This window comes from Leptidea sinapis, chromosome 19 (genome assembly GCF_905404315.1).
Source record: "Leptidea sinapis chromosome 19, ilLepSina1.1, whole genome shotgun sequence".
NCBI classification, from domain to species: Eukaryota; Metazoa; Arthropoda; class Insecta; order Lepidoptera; family Pieridae; genus Leptidea; species Leptidea sinapis.
In genome coordinates, this window is record NC_066283.1 from 4433774 (window position 1) to 4451866 (window position 18093).

Below are 18093 nucleotides of genomic sequence, written 5' to 3' on the forward strand. Positions count from 1 at the left end.
AAAAAAACACCCATTCGAAAAAGTATGACTCAGACTTGAGAAGAACGAGCGCAAGAAACACAGCACGCTTCTGTTTTTTTCATAAGTAAATATGGTTAGAATTCAAAAGCGTATACAGTGAAACTTCACTCCATAGTAAACAAAGAAACGATTTTGTTTTAAAAGCATATACATCGCCCCACAAAAGACTTACTATCTGGATTTAGCCGGGTAAGTAAGCATTATAAGTTTATGTCTGTCTCTGGTTATGACAGTTACTATCAAATAGGTACAATCTTTGTCTTCTCGTTGAAGAGATGGACGGGAAGCAATACAGAAGTAATTGATCCACGATCTCTGACAAGATAATAAGCCCATCCCACAGACAAGACTACTAATTTTACTTTCAACGAACACAATTATAACGCCACTTGCGTAATAGAAGCGCTTCTGTAGTCACGACATAAATTGATTGCCGCAACAAAACCAATCCTAGTTCGTGGCGATAAGATCTAAATTAAATTCAAGCACCCTAACAATACTCGAGATACAAAGAATGAAAATTATATCAAAACTCCAAAGGTAAGGTTGCATAACCTCGTGCCCAATGTAATGGATGTCGCGAAAAAAAATGAAAGTGCAAGAATTGGAGCGGGGAACTGATACAATGGTGAAGCAGACACGACCGTACGATGTGTAACGAATTATTGTTAACGTCAGTTGGCTCGACTGACAAATTAATATGAAGTTGAGCGCGTATTAATGAGTAGTTAAACAGAGAGGAATTGAGAGAAGTTATATGGGACTAAGACTAAGAAATGAGGACATCCGTTGGAGAACCAAAGTTACATAGTCCAAATGATTACGAAACTGAAATGGCAGTGGGCAGGGCACATAGTTCGACGGACAGATGGGCGTTGGGGCAGTAATGTCCTCGAATGGCGACCACGTACCGGAAGACGCAGTGTTGGTAGGCCCCCCACAAGATGGACCGACGGTTTGGTTAAGGTCGCCGGAATACGTTGGATGAGGGCAGCGCAGGACCGATCATCATGGAAATCTTTGGGGGAGATTTTTGTCAAGCAGTGGACGTCTTCCGGCTGATGATGATGAAGACTAAGAGACAAAATAAGTAATGTCACAATAAGAGAGAAACCCAAAGCAAAATGTGTATGTAATGTAGCCTTATCTACGTTTAAAATGGAAATGGGCTGGACTTATACAGAGAACAAAAGACGAAAGGTGGTCCAAAGTAGTAATGAACTGGTACTCTATGAATAGGAAACGAAATGAGGCAGGCCTTATAAGAGATGAAGCGATGACATAGTAGAAACAGCAGGAAAGATGTGGACAAGAATTGCAAGAGACAGCAACGAGTGGAAATTAATGGAGGAGGCTTTTACCGCTAAAGGCGTATATTGAAAATAATAAATTATACTACTACAAAATACTTTTATTTAAAATAGAAATATTAACACAATATATTATCTACTACATACAATTTATAAGTTAATTTCTAAATGTATAGATGTAAGGAAATAAAGCTCTAAATAATAATGAAAAATCAGTAATTTAGCAAATAGATTGAGTTCTGCAGCTTTTGCCGTTAAAAATATCAGACACTTGACTGGTGTGAATCACGGAACAGAAAAAACTTTCCGTTTTGTGGGTGTGAATACATTTCGTTTTGTCTATTCTCCGTACTTCCATAGCATTCTTTCATAGGTTTTGTTATTGTCAGAAATGCTACGAATGTTCATAGTATTTTTGTGCTCCAAAAGAGGGCTATTAGAGCAGTTTATAATATTATGTGTCCCAAGACACTCGCTTCGGAAAAAAAACAAATTTATTAACATCCTAACTCTTCTGTCCCATATACATAAATATAATGTATGTTACAAAAATATTACTGATTTCGAGAAAAATTGTGAAGGCGAAAAAATAAACTGTAGTAATTTTGCGTCTATTACTAATCAAAGAGACGGCGTCATTTTACGACCTCCAGGAAGGCGAATGTGGTATAAAATTCTGAATCATTCTTTTTTTATTGGATAGATAATTATTGTATAGTTTACATTTCATTATTATTTACACTATATATGTATGAATATAATAATGTATATGTTTGCCTATTATAATATTTTTAACTTCCCGCTAAGAAAATTTAAAAATTCCGAAAATTCTGGTGTTTCCTCAGATCTCGACCTAGGAAGGTCCTAGGAAGCTTTCCTGGCGTTTAGGTATGGAATTACTGGGAAGTTGCAGCGATGGCCTTTAGGGTAACCGTTTTCCTAATTTTTATTTTACATTTTTATCAAAAACTTGTAATTTTTACTATAATATTTTTTTTATTCATATTTTTAAAATCTTTATTTCTCCTAATCATATGTAAGTACACATCTTCGCTGAGTTGCATCCTATTTTATATGTAGCTATTAGATTAATTTTGCATGATTTATTGTAAATCGATTCCGTGTTAAAAATTTCATACATACATACATACATATAATCACACCTCTTTCCCGTAGGGGTAGGCAGAGACCACCTCTTATCACTTGGTACGATCCTTACATACTTGTTTCGCTTCGTCCACTTTCATTATTCCTTTTATACATGCTCTTCGGTTTAAGGTACTCTTGACCTGGCCTTTTTTCAAGACGTCCCTGGTTTGGTCTCGAAACGTCCGCTTAGGTCTACCCCTTCCTACACTTTCATTCACACTGGCCTTATACACTTTTTTCGTCAATCGTTCGTTATTCATTCTCTCGACATGGCAAAACCATCTCAGCATAATTAAATAATTAGTTAAAAATTATCTAATTAATTAATTTAAAACTAATTAACCAGATTAAAACGGAAATGCGGATGTCCATGCAAGCTGATTATATTTATCATCAGGTGAGCGACTTGCACATTTGCCCCGTATATTATTAAAAAAACTCCGACACCAATGCCATTCTAACAGGTTGAAACGTAGGTCTATCTCACCTATTCATGTAGATATCACGAATAGTCGGTCACTTACCGATATTGCACAACAGAGAAACTGACCGAAAGGTCACAATGCAACCATTTGCTACTATTAACCTTTTGCTCTCATTAAAATATTTACGAAAATAAACATTAAGGCCAAACATTTGAGTAGATAAACTATATAATAAAATATCTAATTAGATTAAGTATGGATGAAATGAATGTACAAACCAGCCTAACGAAACTCTCAAAGAAAAAAGCGATTTACTCGATTGTATAAAACGTGCAGTCATTGATATATTGACAGATGACGGCTTTAATCTTGTTAAAAACGGAGATAGCCGATATCCACTACGTTATAAGCAACTGTTCGGTTTCAAACATAGCCGGGTTATAGTTCGGCGCCAATCGCCATACTGTTATTACTATTATTTCAAACTTATGTTAAATGACTACACGTTTCATACTAAACTATATTTCATTTTTCTTAGGCAGACCCGCCTTTACAATGTAGTATTTATATCCTCTTTAGTAAAAATATTGACTATTTTTTTTATTAATACAGCTTTACTCGCGGTAAATCGGTGTGGGTATCGAATAGTTTCTACTATATAATAATTTAATTGCTAACCGATACAGCTAGATATGGCAAACCCGATTAGAACGGTACGCGGCGTTAAGAATAAAACATAACAAATTTGAATGTGGATTAAAGTTCGTGATAGTGTTGTGGTACCGACATTTGTACGTAACAAAGAAGTGAATTGCTATCGGGGTTACAAATAATTCTTTAACACGACGAGTAACATGATACTGAGACGAGTAATTCAAGACTACCTTCGTAACATCGCGTACGTAAACAAAGGCCTTTTACGTTACTTAAGGAATGTCTAGTGTTCTTGGTTTGGAACTATGGCAGCGGTTAGATGCATGACTTTTATAAGAGTCGAAACCTCAAAGTTGTAGACAATTAATAGTCATGAAGAAAAACTAAAACGCCTGTTAAAAATTGATTACCGTTCAAAGACAACTTTGCTCTAATATACCGGAAGGTAGTATGCTTAATCCAGTGGCGTGCTATGATATAGGCAATTAGGCAGTGCCTACCTCGTTATTAACCTAAATAAATATAGCAATAGTGTTATAGTTAATTTAGTGCCGTTATTTTATAGCCAAACTTCTATTGAACACCCACTCATAAAATTTTTCGTTGCGCTAGATACTAAATACCTACGGTAAGCAGTTTTGCTTATTCCAAAGCTAAGGCTAGTTAGATCCACAGTGCCTACCTTCCTAGAAAGCCAATGCACGCCCTTGGCTTAATCTATCGTCATACGAAGTGCCAGTTGATACTCAGATAGTACCAATAATTTATAGCGTGGAGTACTGTCTGATGCGATACAAAGTACCTGGACCGGAAGCTGAATGCCTGAGCCAGGATATATCAGCCATTATTCATAAACATACAAGTCCGAAACCGAATATCCCTAAACAGCAGTTCCAGACACTATTGTCCATACGCAAAAACCTGACATCCTCGTGCTACCAGTAGGTAAGGACGCTATTGCCATTTAAGATACAGTGGAGTATGAACAGAAAGTTACACAGCTAGTAATTCATACCAGCACTTATAAAAAGGTAAACTACAACCTCACAGCTCATGTATCTTCCAATTTGAACAAGCTCCTATCCTTGTTATCAGATGAAGAAAAAAGCGTTTGCTCCTGAACCAAACACCATAAAAAATATATGGCCTGCCAAAAATCCATAAACCTTTACGTCCCTTTGAGAGTCAAATCAACGCGCCTAGATAAAAGTTCACGTCAAAACACCGAGCTTTGTCAAGGACTCCACGTATTTCATCCATCTATTGGAGGAGATAAAAATCCGTAACGAGGAGATAATGGCCAGCTTCGACGTAGCGTCTCTTTTCACTAATGTAAACCAGTAGCAAAAACTATAGATATCATAAAACAACACTTAATTGCCCACAACATAATATTTACTGAGTACATGGGATTAATAGAGTTCTGCCTTACTAGTGGCTTTTTCGTCTGGCGAGGGATTTCTATCAGCAAATCGATGGAGTGGTAGTGGGCTCACGTACAGCACCAGTCGTGGTCAACATATTTATCGAACATTTCTATACGTAGATGATGTGTTTGAACATGAACATGAACATATCAAAAAACATACAGAACATATTTACATAAACAAAAATGAACAAAATGGAAAAAAAGGAAAAGATAGGGTTTACAATATAGGAAGAAAAAGATGTAACCCTCCCATTTTTAGATGTACTGGTGAAACGTGATCTAGTGGTAGCTTGGTATTGAAAAAACCCACACATACCGATCAGAACCTAAAAGTAGATTCACATCACCATCCGTCGCACTTGTTATGTGTACCACGCACTCTCATTAATCCGCACACTTCGTTTGTGCGATTCGCAATTTATTGAGTCTGAATTAACATACGTGTGGCAAGCGTTGGAGAACAATGGCTACAACAGTCGATAGTGTTACCAACTGGCAAAAATGACCAGCAAACAGCGACCTCAGCATGTGGAGAGGGTATATCTACCATACATGAGAGGGGTAACGGATAAAATTGGACACCTATTATGCCGTAGATATAGCATCAGGACAATTTACCGCTGACACTGATTGGTAGTCTTCTACGATCGCCTATGGATCGATACCCTATGGAGGGCCCTGGCGTCTACGAAATTCCTTGCGAGTGCAACAAAAGCTACATTGGTGAAACGGGACGCAACATAACCAGACACACCAAGCTCATCCGCCGTGTTAGTAAATAATGTTTTAATGTCTCACAAAAGTTTTAATAATTTAATTGACTATAATACAATACACTTTCATTTTAGAATTCTAAAATATAAGCAAATTTATTTTACAAAAATATGCTTTTGTCAACATTGCAATGGCTTGATCGATTCATGTAATTCACGTTCCAAAATCCAAATACTGAATTGTGCTAATGCTTATCATTATGCGCTAATGCGTCGCACTAATTGGAAAACTACCATTTTGTACTCGGTTGATACCTAGAGGATTCAATTCAATTCAATTTTTGTGATATGGCGTGTGGCTGCACCAGTCGGGCGCAAATTATTTCGCCAATGTCGAGTGGAATTGAAGAGACACGTTATGGAAATTTTGTATGAATTTAGTTTGGATAATTTATAAGTGGCAGGTTTTTTTGAGTATAGTGTTAGTTTCTAGCCTGGAACAACACAATATTATACAAAATACACTCTACATTACATATTTACAGCTTAATATTATTATATTTGACATATTTACATAAAAAATTACAATAAGGACTAAACACAGACGTTAACAAACATTCAACGTTTACTGGACGGGGAAATTTCGGTGGAAGAACGTCATAAAGGGGATGAAGAAGTTTAGGAAAGGAAAATATTATATGTGATACAGTACCGTCGTCCAAGCCACATTTACACAAGGAGTGATCTCTAACTCTGATCTTGTGCAGGTGGACAGGTGTGCTGGAATGACCAAGACGTAGGCGACATATTGTGGAGGTAACCCATCTGTCTGCATATCTGTGGGAAAAAAACCATGGACGCCTTGGTATATCTGGTTGGACTGAGGCATAGAATTCACCTTTAACCAATTTTGATTAATTCCAGTATGTATTCCAGGACTTGTCGAGATAAGTTTTAGAAAGTGCACTCAGATCTTGGGAACTATTTTTATAATGTTCATAAGAACCCATTTGTATAGCAGATTTAGCACAAGGGTCTGCTGTTTCATTGCCTGAAATGCCAGAATGACCTGGAATCCAGACAAGTGTTAAATTTATTCCATTTTGATGACAGGAAAATAGAGCCTCCCTAATCTGAAGAATAATTGGATGTCTTGACTTACTCCGGAATGGGTTTTCCTTGATGGATGATAAACAAATAAGGGAGTCAGTAAAAATAACAGTTTGATTCAGGTTATGGGAGCGGGTAAACAAGATTGCTTCTAATAAGGCAACGGCCTCTCCTGTAAGCACCGAAGTCTCAGGAGGACATTTGAATTGTAAAATGACTTTAAAGCTGGGGACCCAGCAGGCTGCGCCAACACAACTTTGCTGAGACATCTTTGAAGCATCAGTGATTTGACCAATTCTGATGAACTAAGTATTGAAATTTCGAATAAGTATCGGGGGCTCCTTTGACCAAACCAAGATCAGTAACGATAGAAGTATTGAAAACCAAGGCTTTATATGATGTGGAGAATAGAGGACTCATCGATAAAGATAACAAGGGATGAGGGAGATTGGTAAACTTACAGACTTTACTTAAACTTAGAGGGATTGCGTGGGCTAAGGACTTGAGATAGCTGGTCCAATTTGGTCCACAATGGGTGGGAGGAAAGCTGTAACATTTTGCTGACAAACCGGTCACATAGGTATTGCCGTCGGAGATGTAAAGGAGGATCAACACATTCGACTTGTAGAGCGTTAGTGGGGGAAGACTTCATTGCACCCAGAATAATTCTGAGGCAACGATACTGAATTTTATTTAGCTTCGCAGACGCTGTTTTTTTAAGGGGTCTAAAACAAACGAACAGTAATCAATATAGCTACGAACTAAAGCTAATGCTTTAGTAGTTATATAGTTATAAGAGTTTGAGGGAGTAGGCATGAGCACCCCATCAGATTCCCGCTACAGCGCGTAAAACATTGATGCCCTTTTCACATATTTTATTAATTACATATTCGGTATAAGCCAATCCGTTCACTTGTAATCGTTCACAATTATTGGAAAACTACCATTTTGTACTCGGTTGATACCTAGAGGATGATTATTCTGTGTACACTGAAAATCTGACAGTCTGACACTTGTTATCAATTATCAGCTGTTTTAAAGTAAATTCAAATTAAGATTTTAGTCTTTACAGTTTACATTATTTAAAATACCTAAAACCTAATATCTCTACCTGGTGGTTATTTGAGGTTAAACGTTATAATAAGAATTATAGTAAAGTTGTGTTTAATTTTATGTATGTACCTTGTTGATAAGACTAAGGAACTGAGTTAAGATACGTGATATCAGGTACGTATTGTAAAAGTTTTTTTAGACGGCTACATATTAGTTATTATGAACTTTAATATTTATCAACCATTATGGATTGCAATAATTGGATATCCTTAAAACTTAAAATAAATGAAAAAAACAACTTCAGCTTTTGCAAATAAAGTTTATATTTTCTCCATCTCAAATCTTCAAAGTTGTCGAGCTGCTGCTGATCTAGGCAATAATTATTATTAAATTGTGATTTTTTTTTTGATCTAGTTTTAGTAGCTATCAGTAGCCTTTATGTGTGTGCCAAATTTCTTTGACAGTTGAGATTCGAAAATTCTTTTAAATTTTTCTTTTTAATCTATTTATAAAGCAAAAAGATGACGTTGGAAATTTTATTCCTCAGCAACTACAAAACTTAGGTACCTACAGACTTAAAGGTCTTGAGAGAAGCTTCAAATTGTCGAGTTTGGGTTTTTATAAGCTATTCAGGTTCTATATTTCCCATAGAGTTACATTTGGAGTTATAAAGGATAGGATTGACTTGGAATTTTCTGTCTAAGTTTTAACTACCATTGTTTATGCTTAACCAGGCATTCACAAGCAGAAGACACTTAAAGGAAGAGTGCAGCCTAGCAAAACTCTCTAATAAAAAAGTGATTGTATGAAACATGCAGTGATTGAAAGATGACAGCTATATTTTTGTAAAAAACTGACATAGCCGAAATCTACTGCATTTTAAACAACTATTTGCTTTCAAACTTAGCTAGATTTTTGCTTTGCTTTGCTTTTTCTTTGTTGCCATATTTTAGTTACTATTTCAAACTTATGAGAAATGTCACTACATGTTTCATCCTAAACTAAATTTAAATTTTTTCTTAGGCATAAAAAAGGTACTTCTAAAAACATCAACAATATTATTCATAAGAGCTGGACAGTAACAACACTGCTGACTAACAAACATCTTACCACCAATTTAAAGTCCCCCCATTCCTGACTAGTAGTGTGTGTAGTCGGTAGATGATTTAGCCTACATGGCTAAATGAAACAATAACCTTCAATTGGCTGTGAGGTTCTTGAGGACTTTATCAAATATATGAACCAATCTATTGAAATCCCATAAGATTATAATTTCAAAGAAATTTTCATAACATCACTATGAATTTGGATTAAATATATTTTTAATTATATTAAATGTACTATTTGTTATATGTTTATTTTTAACACAATTCTTATTCTTTATATTATCTTTTTTGTGGAAAGGTTACCACAATTGAGCCAATGTTAGGTTGAGGTAGGCTACCAAGTAATGAATAAAGGTACAGTGTTAAAGAGCATTCCAATTTTAATGGTATAGGTTATAGGTTATCACGGGCTACTATCTGCAACTCGATGACTATGGCACGCCTATTTTGCGTGGTGAGGTGGGCGGCTAATCTTGCCATCCCAGTTCCTCAAGGTAGTTAATCAAACCTCTGATGTCACCCATGACCTCGGGGAGAGTCCTCGGTGACCCCAGGTTTGGCCCGGTAAGCGGCCATACTCCTACACTCCAGAATGATGTGTGCGGCCATCTCTTCTGCCTCCATGCAGGCTCTGCACAGAGGGCTGTGGGTGACACCTGTACTAAACAGATGTTTGTTAAAAGGGCCGTGACCCGTTATTACATGGGTTAATTTATGTAATCTTTGGCATGGAGTTTTAGTAGCTTGCGAGAGAGCCTGAAGTCTATTTGGAGTAGGGCCTCTTTTGCTTGTCTACACCCTCTTACTTCCGTCCAGTATTTACTTTGTAATTCCTTGGTATGTTCTCGTATGACCATTGCAGGCCATCTAGAGGGGAGGAGGACGATTAGATCTGGTCCTATTGCTGTCATAATTTTAATGGTAATTATCAGTGATTAAATACAGCAGTTTTTAATTTTATTTTAAATTCTGAAACAAATCTACAAATTGTTAGTAAAATTATAAAATGATGTTAAAAAAAGCATAGATATAATATAATCTTAACATAATATAGGTTTTGTTTTTTTTTTTTTCTTCTTAAATACTTTGGAATGGAAGGGAATGGAAAAAAAAATATTCAAGGTCAAAGGTCAAAAAAAATAGTTTTTCGCGATTTTCAGCAAAACGGTAAGTATTATCATAAAAGTACCTCAGACAAAAATTGTAGGTGGCGTGGAAACATGTGCATATTATCAATATAACAACTTTTATAAGTACTACTACTGTTGAAATAAAGCTTTAAAAAATAATGAAACAAACTAGTTGTTTCTTAACACTTTAAATTGATTTTATTTTGATAAGAAGTAGTTAAAACATAAGACTGCTTTAATTGTGTGGAGAGGCTAATTTTTATTTATATTATGCAGTAATTAAAAATGTAGCACCAGAAGTTAGAATAGTTAATAGAATATAATTTTTATTTGATTTGAAAAAAAAAAAGGAAAATATATGATTTCTATTAGTTTCTTAAATGTAAGAAAAAATGTATTTTTTGTTACTTAAAACTCTATACAGATTTTCGTCTGTAGGTATAATTTTTGTTTCATATAAGTAATAAAATGTAAAACTGCTAAATATTTGCTTGAAATTGTTAAGAAGATTTTCTTTTGATAATAGATATACTGTGTCAGAGACCAGAGTATAATGTAAGACAAACTGTTTCTTTAAGCTGTAAAAATATCTTTAAAAATACTATATTTAGTATAGAATTGTATGAAAAAAAAATGTTGATTTACAAAAATTACCACTATTTTTATATTACGGTATAATACATATATCTATAATAATATATTGACACACTTTTTACAGAAATTATCTTGCCCCAAGTTAAGCATATATAGCCTGTGTTATGGGTTACAAGACAATGATATATTTAATACAATATACTTACTTAAACATACATTAAATCATATAAACATACATGAATACATTCAAACATCCATGACTCGCAAACAAACATCCATATTCATCATATAAATGCTTGCACCTACCGGGATTCAAACCCAGGACCTCTAGCTTAGTAGGGAGGATCTCTAACCACTCGGCTATACAGGTCATATAACTAAAAAGACACAATTTTGGGGTCTTAAGCTCCTAAATCAAGGATTTTACACTTCTTGTCCTGATTGTCAGATTTTAGAGATTGCAACCTGCATTTACCACATAAGTAGCCACTAGATAAGAGAAAACCACATCAGTAAATGAATAAATTATAAGTGTTTTGGATATTGGATGTTATATTTTGTGTTTGATATTAGTTTTCATTTTATTAGTTAATTCATAAAAGACAAATTTTACAGAACACTTTCTTAGCAGTTAAAATCAATAAGGTCTGTAATATTTCTATTCTTCCTACTGTGGCTTCTGTGGAAGATACACCACAGATACACGCCAGAATCACGTTAGAGTAGACTACCAAGCTTTGAGTATGTGTCTTCTAAGTTTAACGGTAATAATCAGTGTTAAGATTACATAACGTTTAATTTTCTTATTATATCTGAAACTAATATAAATGCTTGTAAGACTATAAAGAACATACATAAATAGAAATACTTAAATTAGTTATTATTAGTTAGTTTATTATTAGTGTAAGTTAAAAATGTACTAAGTACCTATAAGAAAAAAAATAAAAATATGTTACTAAAACAATAAGTTACAAAGAGGATGTAAATACTATATAATAAGAGGTGGGACTGCCTAAGTAATTTTTTTAAAGTTTAGTATGAAACATGCAGTCGTTTGACTAAATTTGAAATAGTATTAATTACAGTATGGCGATTGGTGACGAAGTTTAACCCGACTAATTCTGAAAGCTAACAGTTGCTTAAAATGTAGTGGATTTCGGCTATCTCCATTTTTTACAAGATTACCTATAGCCGTCATCTGTCAATCTATCGATGTCTGCATGTCTCATACAATCGAGTGAATCGATTTTATCTTAGAGTGACGACTTAGAAGACACCATTATCAGCACTGAAATCAGTAAATGTAACAGGGGTTTTTCTTGTAATCGAGTTTATTTAATTATGATTTAAATATTCTTCTTTTATTGTATTTTGGTTTGAGCTGATGATCTTGTTACCAATGCTTTAAATAAATAAAACAACAAATAAGTTATGTCAGCGCGAGGTAATTACTTGATAAGGTGAATTGATGGCTTGCTTAAGAAAGATCTATTCTTTCTATTTTAGGTGCAAATCGAGAAAAATTAACAAACGAACACAAACAGAGTTTTAGCAAAATTAACAAGCAATATATATTAAAAAAAAAATCAAAATTTTAAATTAATTAAAACTATGAGAAATTAAATTTCAATTAAAATAAATTAAATTCGTCCTATGGAAAAAGAGCTCTTCAAATAAATCATTGTTAATACATTAGAACTAAAACGATTACAATTGCAAAATTAGACATATTACACATATTAACGAAAGCGAAAGAAGGTCGCGGAATGGGGTAAGTTGAACCTTGTCCAATTTAACCCCCAGAAGACTCAAGTTTGCGCGTTTACCACTAAAAAAACCCCATTTGCCGTATCACCGCTCTTCGAGAACACTTCCCTTAAAGCCTCGCCTAGTATCGGAATACTGGGTCTCGAAATCTCGAGCAATTGCCAATTCCGTGGCCATCTGGAGGGCAAAGCCAAACTGGCTTCAAAGAAACTGGGCGTCATAAATAGAGCACGGCAATACTTCAAGCCGGCCCACATTCTAGCGCTCTACAAAGCGCAGGTCCGGCCTCACATGGAGTATTGCTGTCATCTCTGGTCTGGCGCACCCCAGTATCAGCTTGATCCATTTGACCGCGTGCAACGCAGAGCAGCTCGAATTGTCGGGAACCCAGTACTCTGTGAACGGCTGGATCATTTGGCGTTGCGTAGAGACGTCGCTTCATTGTGTGTTTTCTACCGCATCTATCACGGGGAGTGTTCCGAAGAGCTGTTCAACCTGATTCCTGCCGCCGAATTCCACCTTCGCACGACACGCCACAAGTTAGGATTTCCTCCCCACCATCTGGATGTGTGGCGGTCCTCCACAGTGCGGTTTTCAAGGAGCTTTCTTCCTCGTACCACGAAGCTGTGGAATGAGCTTCCGTGTGCGGTGTTTCCGGGACGATGCGACATGGGTACCTTCAAGAAAAGCGCGTACACCTTCCTTAAAGGCCGGCAACGCTCTTGTGATTCCTCTGGTGTTGCAGGAGAGTGTGGGCGGCGGTGATCACTTAACACCAGGTGACCCGTACGCTCGTTTGTCCTCCTATTCCATTAAAAAAAAAAAAAAAAAAAAAGCTAGTACATAACAGAGTGTGAGGACATAACAGAGTGCTGTATTTTTCTTTTGTAGCTATGAAAGTGATCATAGAAGATATCAATAGCTTGGCCACCCTTAATATAATTATCATTACCATTAACAGTGCAGTTATGAACAGCGTTATAGTGAATAATTTTAACTATATAATATAGAGTCGTTCAAGTTGCTTATCAAATTTATTTATCAGCCGAGGTATTATGTAGATTGTTTGTTCTTTCACCGAACGCGTTTCTTGTGTGTGGCAAAAGCGCGCGTATACACAGGGTGATAAAACATCTGATAATGCAAATTGTACCTTTTCTGTCATAACGTAAGTTTCTATTAATAAAAGTATTTAAAAAAAAGTAGCACGCATTATTGAGTCTTGCTGAGACATAATATTATATGTAATTTGTAATAATATAATATATAAAACGGGCCGAGAATGATTTCGCGCTATTCATTAAAAATTAATACAAATAATTTTATACCTATAGATAATTTCCTGACGAAATTACAATATACTGTTCTTATTTACGAAAATAAAAAACTACATTTTTGTGTCCTAGATGTGTGGTTTTACCATAATTTATGGACATATTACACACAAATATGGTCACACATTATATTGTGCATATGGGTATGGATGGCAATATTAAAAAAAAAGTATGTTTCTACAAATGATTCAAGTTTTCTTTAGTGTTAATTCCGCCAATATTTGTTTTTTATTTTTTATTTTTTATTTACATCGATTGTTCACTACGTGACAGTTACATCAAAGTACATACATAATATAGTCAGTTTTGATAAATAAAATAAAAATCAAATCCGAATCACTTTATTCATGTAGGTCACGGAAATGACACTTATGAATGTCAAAAAAATATTTTTCTTATTGAATTAACCGCTACTTCGTAAAGGGTTGGGCTAGTGAGACAACAGCGGCAAGAAACTCATTGCCACTGTTTTAAATGAACATTTACATGTTTATCGTAATACAAATCATTTCAATTACTTACAATATATCATGTAAAGTGATGCAACAAATATACTCAAACGTCAAACTGTCAATGCCTTACACGAGTAAGTCAAAAAAGTCCAGTCATTTAAGCTTAAATTAGGTAAGAATCTCGGAATTCGAGATACCTAGCAGTAAGTCTGTAAATACTTGTATATTGACACCCAAAAAGTTGTCACAAAACCTGCATATGGTAGGGTGTAAGCAACTATTAAATTTCAAGGTCAAAGGTCACAGAAATCGGGTTTTTGAGCTTTTTTTGTAAATATTTCATTTCCTATGGTTTTTTTTTATGTTTTTGTTTAAAACCAGTAGGAAATGAGATATTTACAAAAAAAATAGCACAAAAACCCGATTTTTGTGTGGGTTTGTGGGCCTACAATATGTGGGTTTTGAGAAAACTTTTAGGGTGTCAATATACAAGTATTTACAGACTTACTGCTGGGTATCTCGAATTCCGAGGTGAACATACTATAATGACTGTACTATAAATGTAAATTAATATAAAACAAAAGTTATTGAGTACAATTATAGCTGCATCATCCACACACGTACAAGTACAGAAAGTGCATTCCGCAAAATCAATAAAGAAATAAGGCCTCTTGCGGCCATACAATAAGGTGCAATTCAGATCGCATATCGCAATTAACCTACATTTTCGTTCACCTTGACGTTGCCTCTTTCTATCGCATGACTCTTACCTCTACTGACGACGTTAGGGTTGTCTTCTTTACCTAAAACTGTACCTAAGTACCTAGTTTATGGTTATCTTATAACAATAGCTCAGTTTTTTCTACATATAAATAGGTATGTAATCGTAATTATAAATCAATACTGTTTTGGTGTCAAACCTACATTAGTTGTAGATACTAATGCGGTTTTCAAGAAACTATCCTGTTTATTGCCCTGTGCTGCCTCGGGGCGTAAAAAGAATAGGGTAGTCCCAGGTCCAAGGGTGTCGTAAGAGGCGACTACGGGCTTTTTGAAAGTGGGAGAGTCACGCTGCTGTCTTATGACGTCAGCACAATCGGGCCAGACTCGTCCGGGTTACTTACCACACTCGCACAGAATACCGGCGTGAAGTAGCGGCCTAGTGCCGCTATGTTTCGCATAGGTTAGTGTCGAGGACCGGAGGCCATTCCCCCCCGTCCTTTCCCCCCCCCAACAAAATATGAGAGCGGTCCTAAAACATAAATTACCCCAGGAGGGTACCGGCTCTTGTAGAGCCGGAGAATCCCTCCCCGAGCATTCGCGCTCGGGCTGCCCCTCGTATTCTGGGGAGGGCACAGTACCGCGTATGTCACAGGACAAACAGGGCAGCAACACCACGGCACCCCGCTCCACGCTTAATGTGGACTTTTGTAACATCCGGGGAATTCACTCCAACTTAAACGCCGTCCACCACCACCTTGAGACGGCGCAGCCGGCCTTGTGTTTCCTTACGGAGACGCAGATATCTCGACCTAGCGATACGTCATATTTAACGTACCCCGGGTACAAAATTGAGCATAATTTCATGCCTCATGCCGGGGTATGTGTGTACGTTAGGGAGGATATCTGCTGTCGCCGTCTCAGCAATTTTGAGGGTAGGGGCCTATCTACTCTCTGGCTCCGCGTAGATTTAGAGGACCGCGTCCGCGTCTATGCGTGTGTCTACAGGTCCCATAGTGGTAACGCAGAAACGGATCACCTCATGGGCTGCGTTCAAGCGGCATTTGATGACGTGCTTGCTCAGATCCCCTCCGCTGAAATCGTAGTCTTGGGTGATTTCAACGGGTACAATGCCGAATGGCTTGGATCACGTACCACAGACTACGCAGGGCGATCTGTGCATAATTTTGCATTGGCGTATGGTCTGTCCAAATTGGTTGAGTCGCCGACGCGGCTCCCGGATGTGGATAGCCACATGCCGTCCTTATTAGATCTTCTGCTGACTACACATCCCGATGGTTACCAGGTCTCTGTCGACGCCCCTCTCGGAACGTCCGACCATTGCCTGGTCAGGAGTGTAGTGCCTATCCGACGCCAACGTCGCAGACCACCAGCGACCCGCCGCGTTTGGCACTACAAGTCAGCAGATTGGGATAGGATGCGTTCCTTTTTTGCATCCTACCCTTGGGGCAGGGTTTGTTTCCTTTCAGATGATCCTAGTGCCTGCGCCGTTGCAGTAGCCGATGTGATACTGCAGGGCATGGATATTTTTATACCAAGCTCTGTAGTACCGATCGGTGGCAGATCACAGCCCTGGTTCGATGCGTCAGTTAAAGCAGCATCTGACTGCAAAAAACAGGCGTATCGAACTTGGGTTGCGGCGCTGGGCTCAAAGGATCCGAACTGCAAAGTTCTGAAGAGGAAATATAACCGTGCCTCCAGATTTTTTAAGCGGCAAATCGCCCGTGCGAAATCGAAGCACGTCGTCAAAATTGGCGAGCAGCTTTCCAGTTACCCGACCGGAACACGCAAGTTCTGGTCGTTGTCGAAAGCTGCTCTTGGTAACTTCAACCAGCCGTCCATGCCGCCGTTGCACATGAGGAATGACACCCTGGCCCATACGGCAAAAGAGAAAGCCGATCTCCTGTGCACTCTTTTTCCTCCAACTCGACTCTTGACGACAACGGAAAAACACCGCCGAACATCCCGCGGTGTCAGAGCTCCATGCCTGAAGTACAGTTCCGACAGAAAACTGTTAGGCGAGCTCTGTTTTCGTTGGACGTCAGGAAGTCGAGCGGGCCGGATGGCATTTCTCCAATCGTGCTTAGAACGTGTGCCCCTGAGTTGACGCCGGTGCTAACGCGTTTATTCCGGCACTCTTATTCAAAAGGCGTAGTCCCTGATTCATGGAAGTCAGCCCTTGTCCATCCGATCCCAAAAAAAGGAGACAGTTCGGATCCGGCAAACTACAGGCCTATTGCTATTACCTCCTATTACTCTCCAAAATTATGGAGAGCATAATTAACCGCCAGCTCTTGGTATACCTTGAGGGTCACCAGTTGATCAACGACCGGCAGTACGGCTTTCGCCATGGTCGGTCGACTGGCGATCTTCTGGTATACCTAACACACAGATGGGCGGCGGCTATTGAAAGCAAGGGGGAAGGCCTGGCAGTTGGTCTGGATATAGCGAAGGCCTTTGATCGTGTATAGCACAAGGCGCTCCTCGCAAAACTTCCATCATTTGGGCTTCCCGAGAGCTTATGCAAGTGGACCTCCAGCTTCCTCACTGGGCGCAGCATACAGGTCGTTATCGACGGTTATTGCTCGAATCCCAAGCCCGTGAACGCTGGAGTGCCCCAAGGCTGTGTGCTATCTCCCACGCTGTTTCTTCTGCATATCAATGATATGTTGGACACCGCCAACATGCATTGCTATGCAGACGACAGCACTGGTGATGCCGTATACACGGGCCATGCAGGTCTCTCTCGGGAAAACGTCGACCAGTGCCGGGTGAAACTTGTGTCTTCTATCGAGTCCTCTCTCGAGAAGGTCGCGGAATGGGGTAAGTTGAACCTTGTCCAATTTAACCCCCAGAAGACTCAAGTTTGCGCGTTTACCACTAAAAAAACCCCATTTGCCGTATCACCGCTCTTCGAGAACACTTCCCTTAAAGCCTCGCCTAGTATCGGAATACTGGGTCTCGAAATCTCGAGCAATTGGCAATTCCGTGGCCATCTGGAGGGCAAAGCCAAACTGGCTTCAAAGAAACTGGGCGTCATAAATAGAGCACGGCAATACTTCAAGCCGGCCCACATTCTAGCGCTCTACAAAGCGCAGGTCCGGC

At 38.0% G+C, this 18093-nt stretch overlaps 1 protein-coding gene across 11 annotated transcripts in view; it reads left to right on the top strand.

The window, feature by feature from the left end:
* The first annotated feature begins 7858 nt into the window (after positions 1-7858).
* Positions 7859-18093, top strand: part of LOC126969874 (5-oxoprolinase) — a 60576-nt gene continuing 50341 nt past the window's right edge. For all 11 annotated transcript variants that reach the window (XR_007730484.1, XR_007730483.1, XR_007730485.1 and 8 more), the window contains exon 1: positions 7859-8038. The gene's annotated coding sequence lies outside the window, so the exon portion shown is untranslated. The remainder of the gene's footprint in view (positions 8039-18093) is intronic.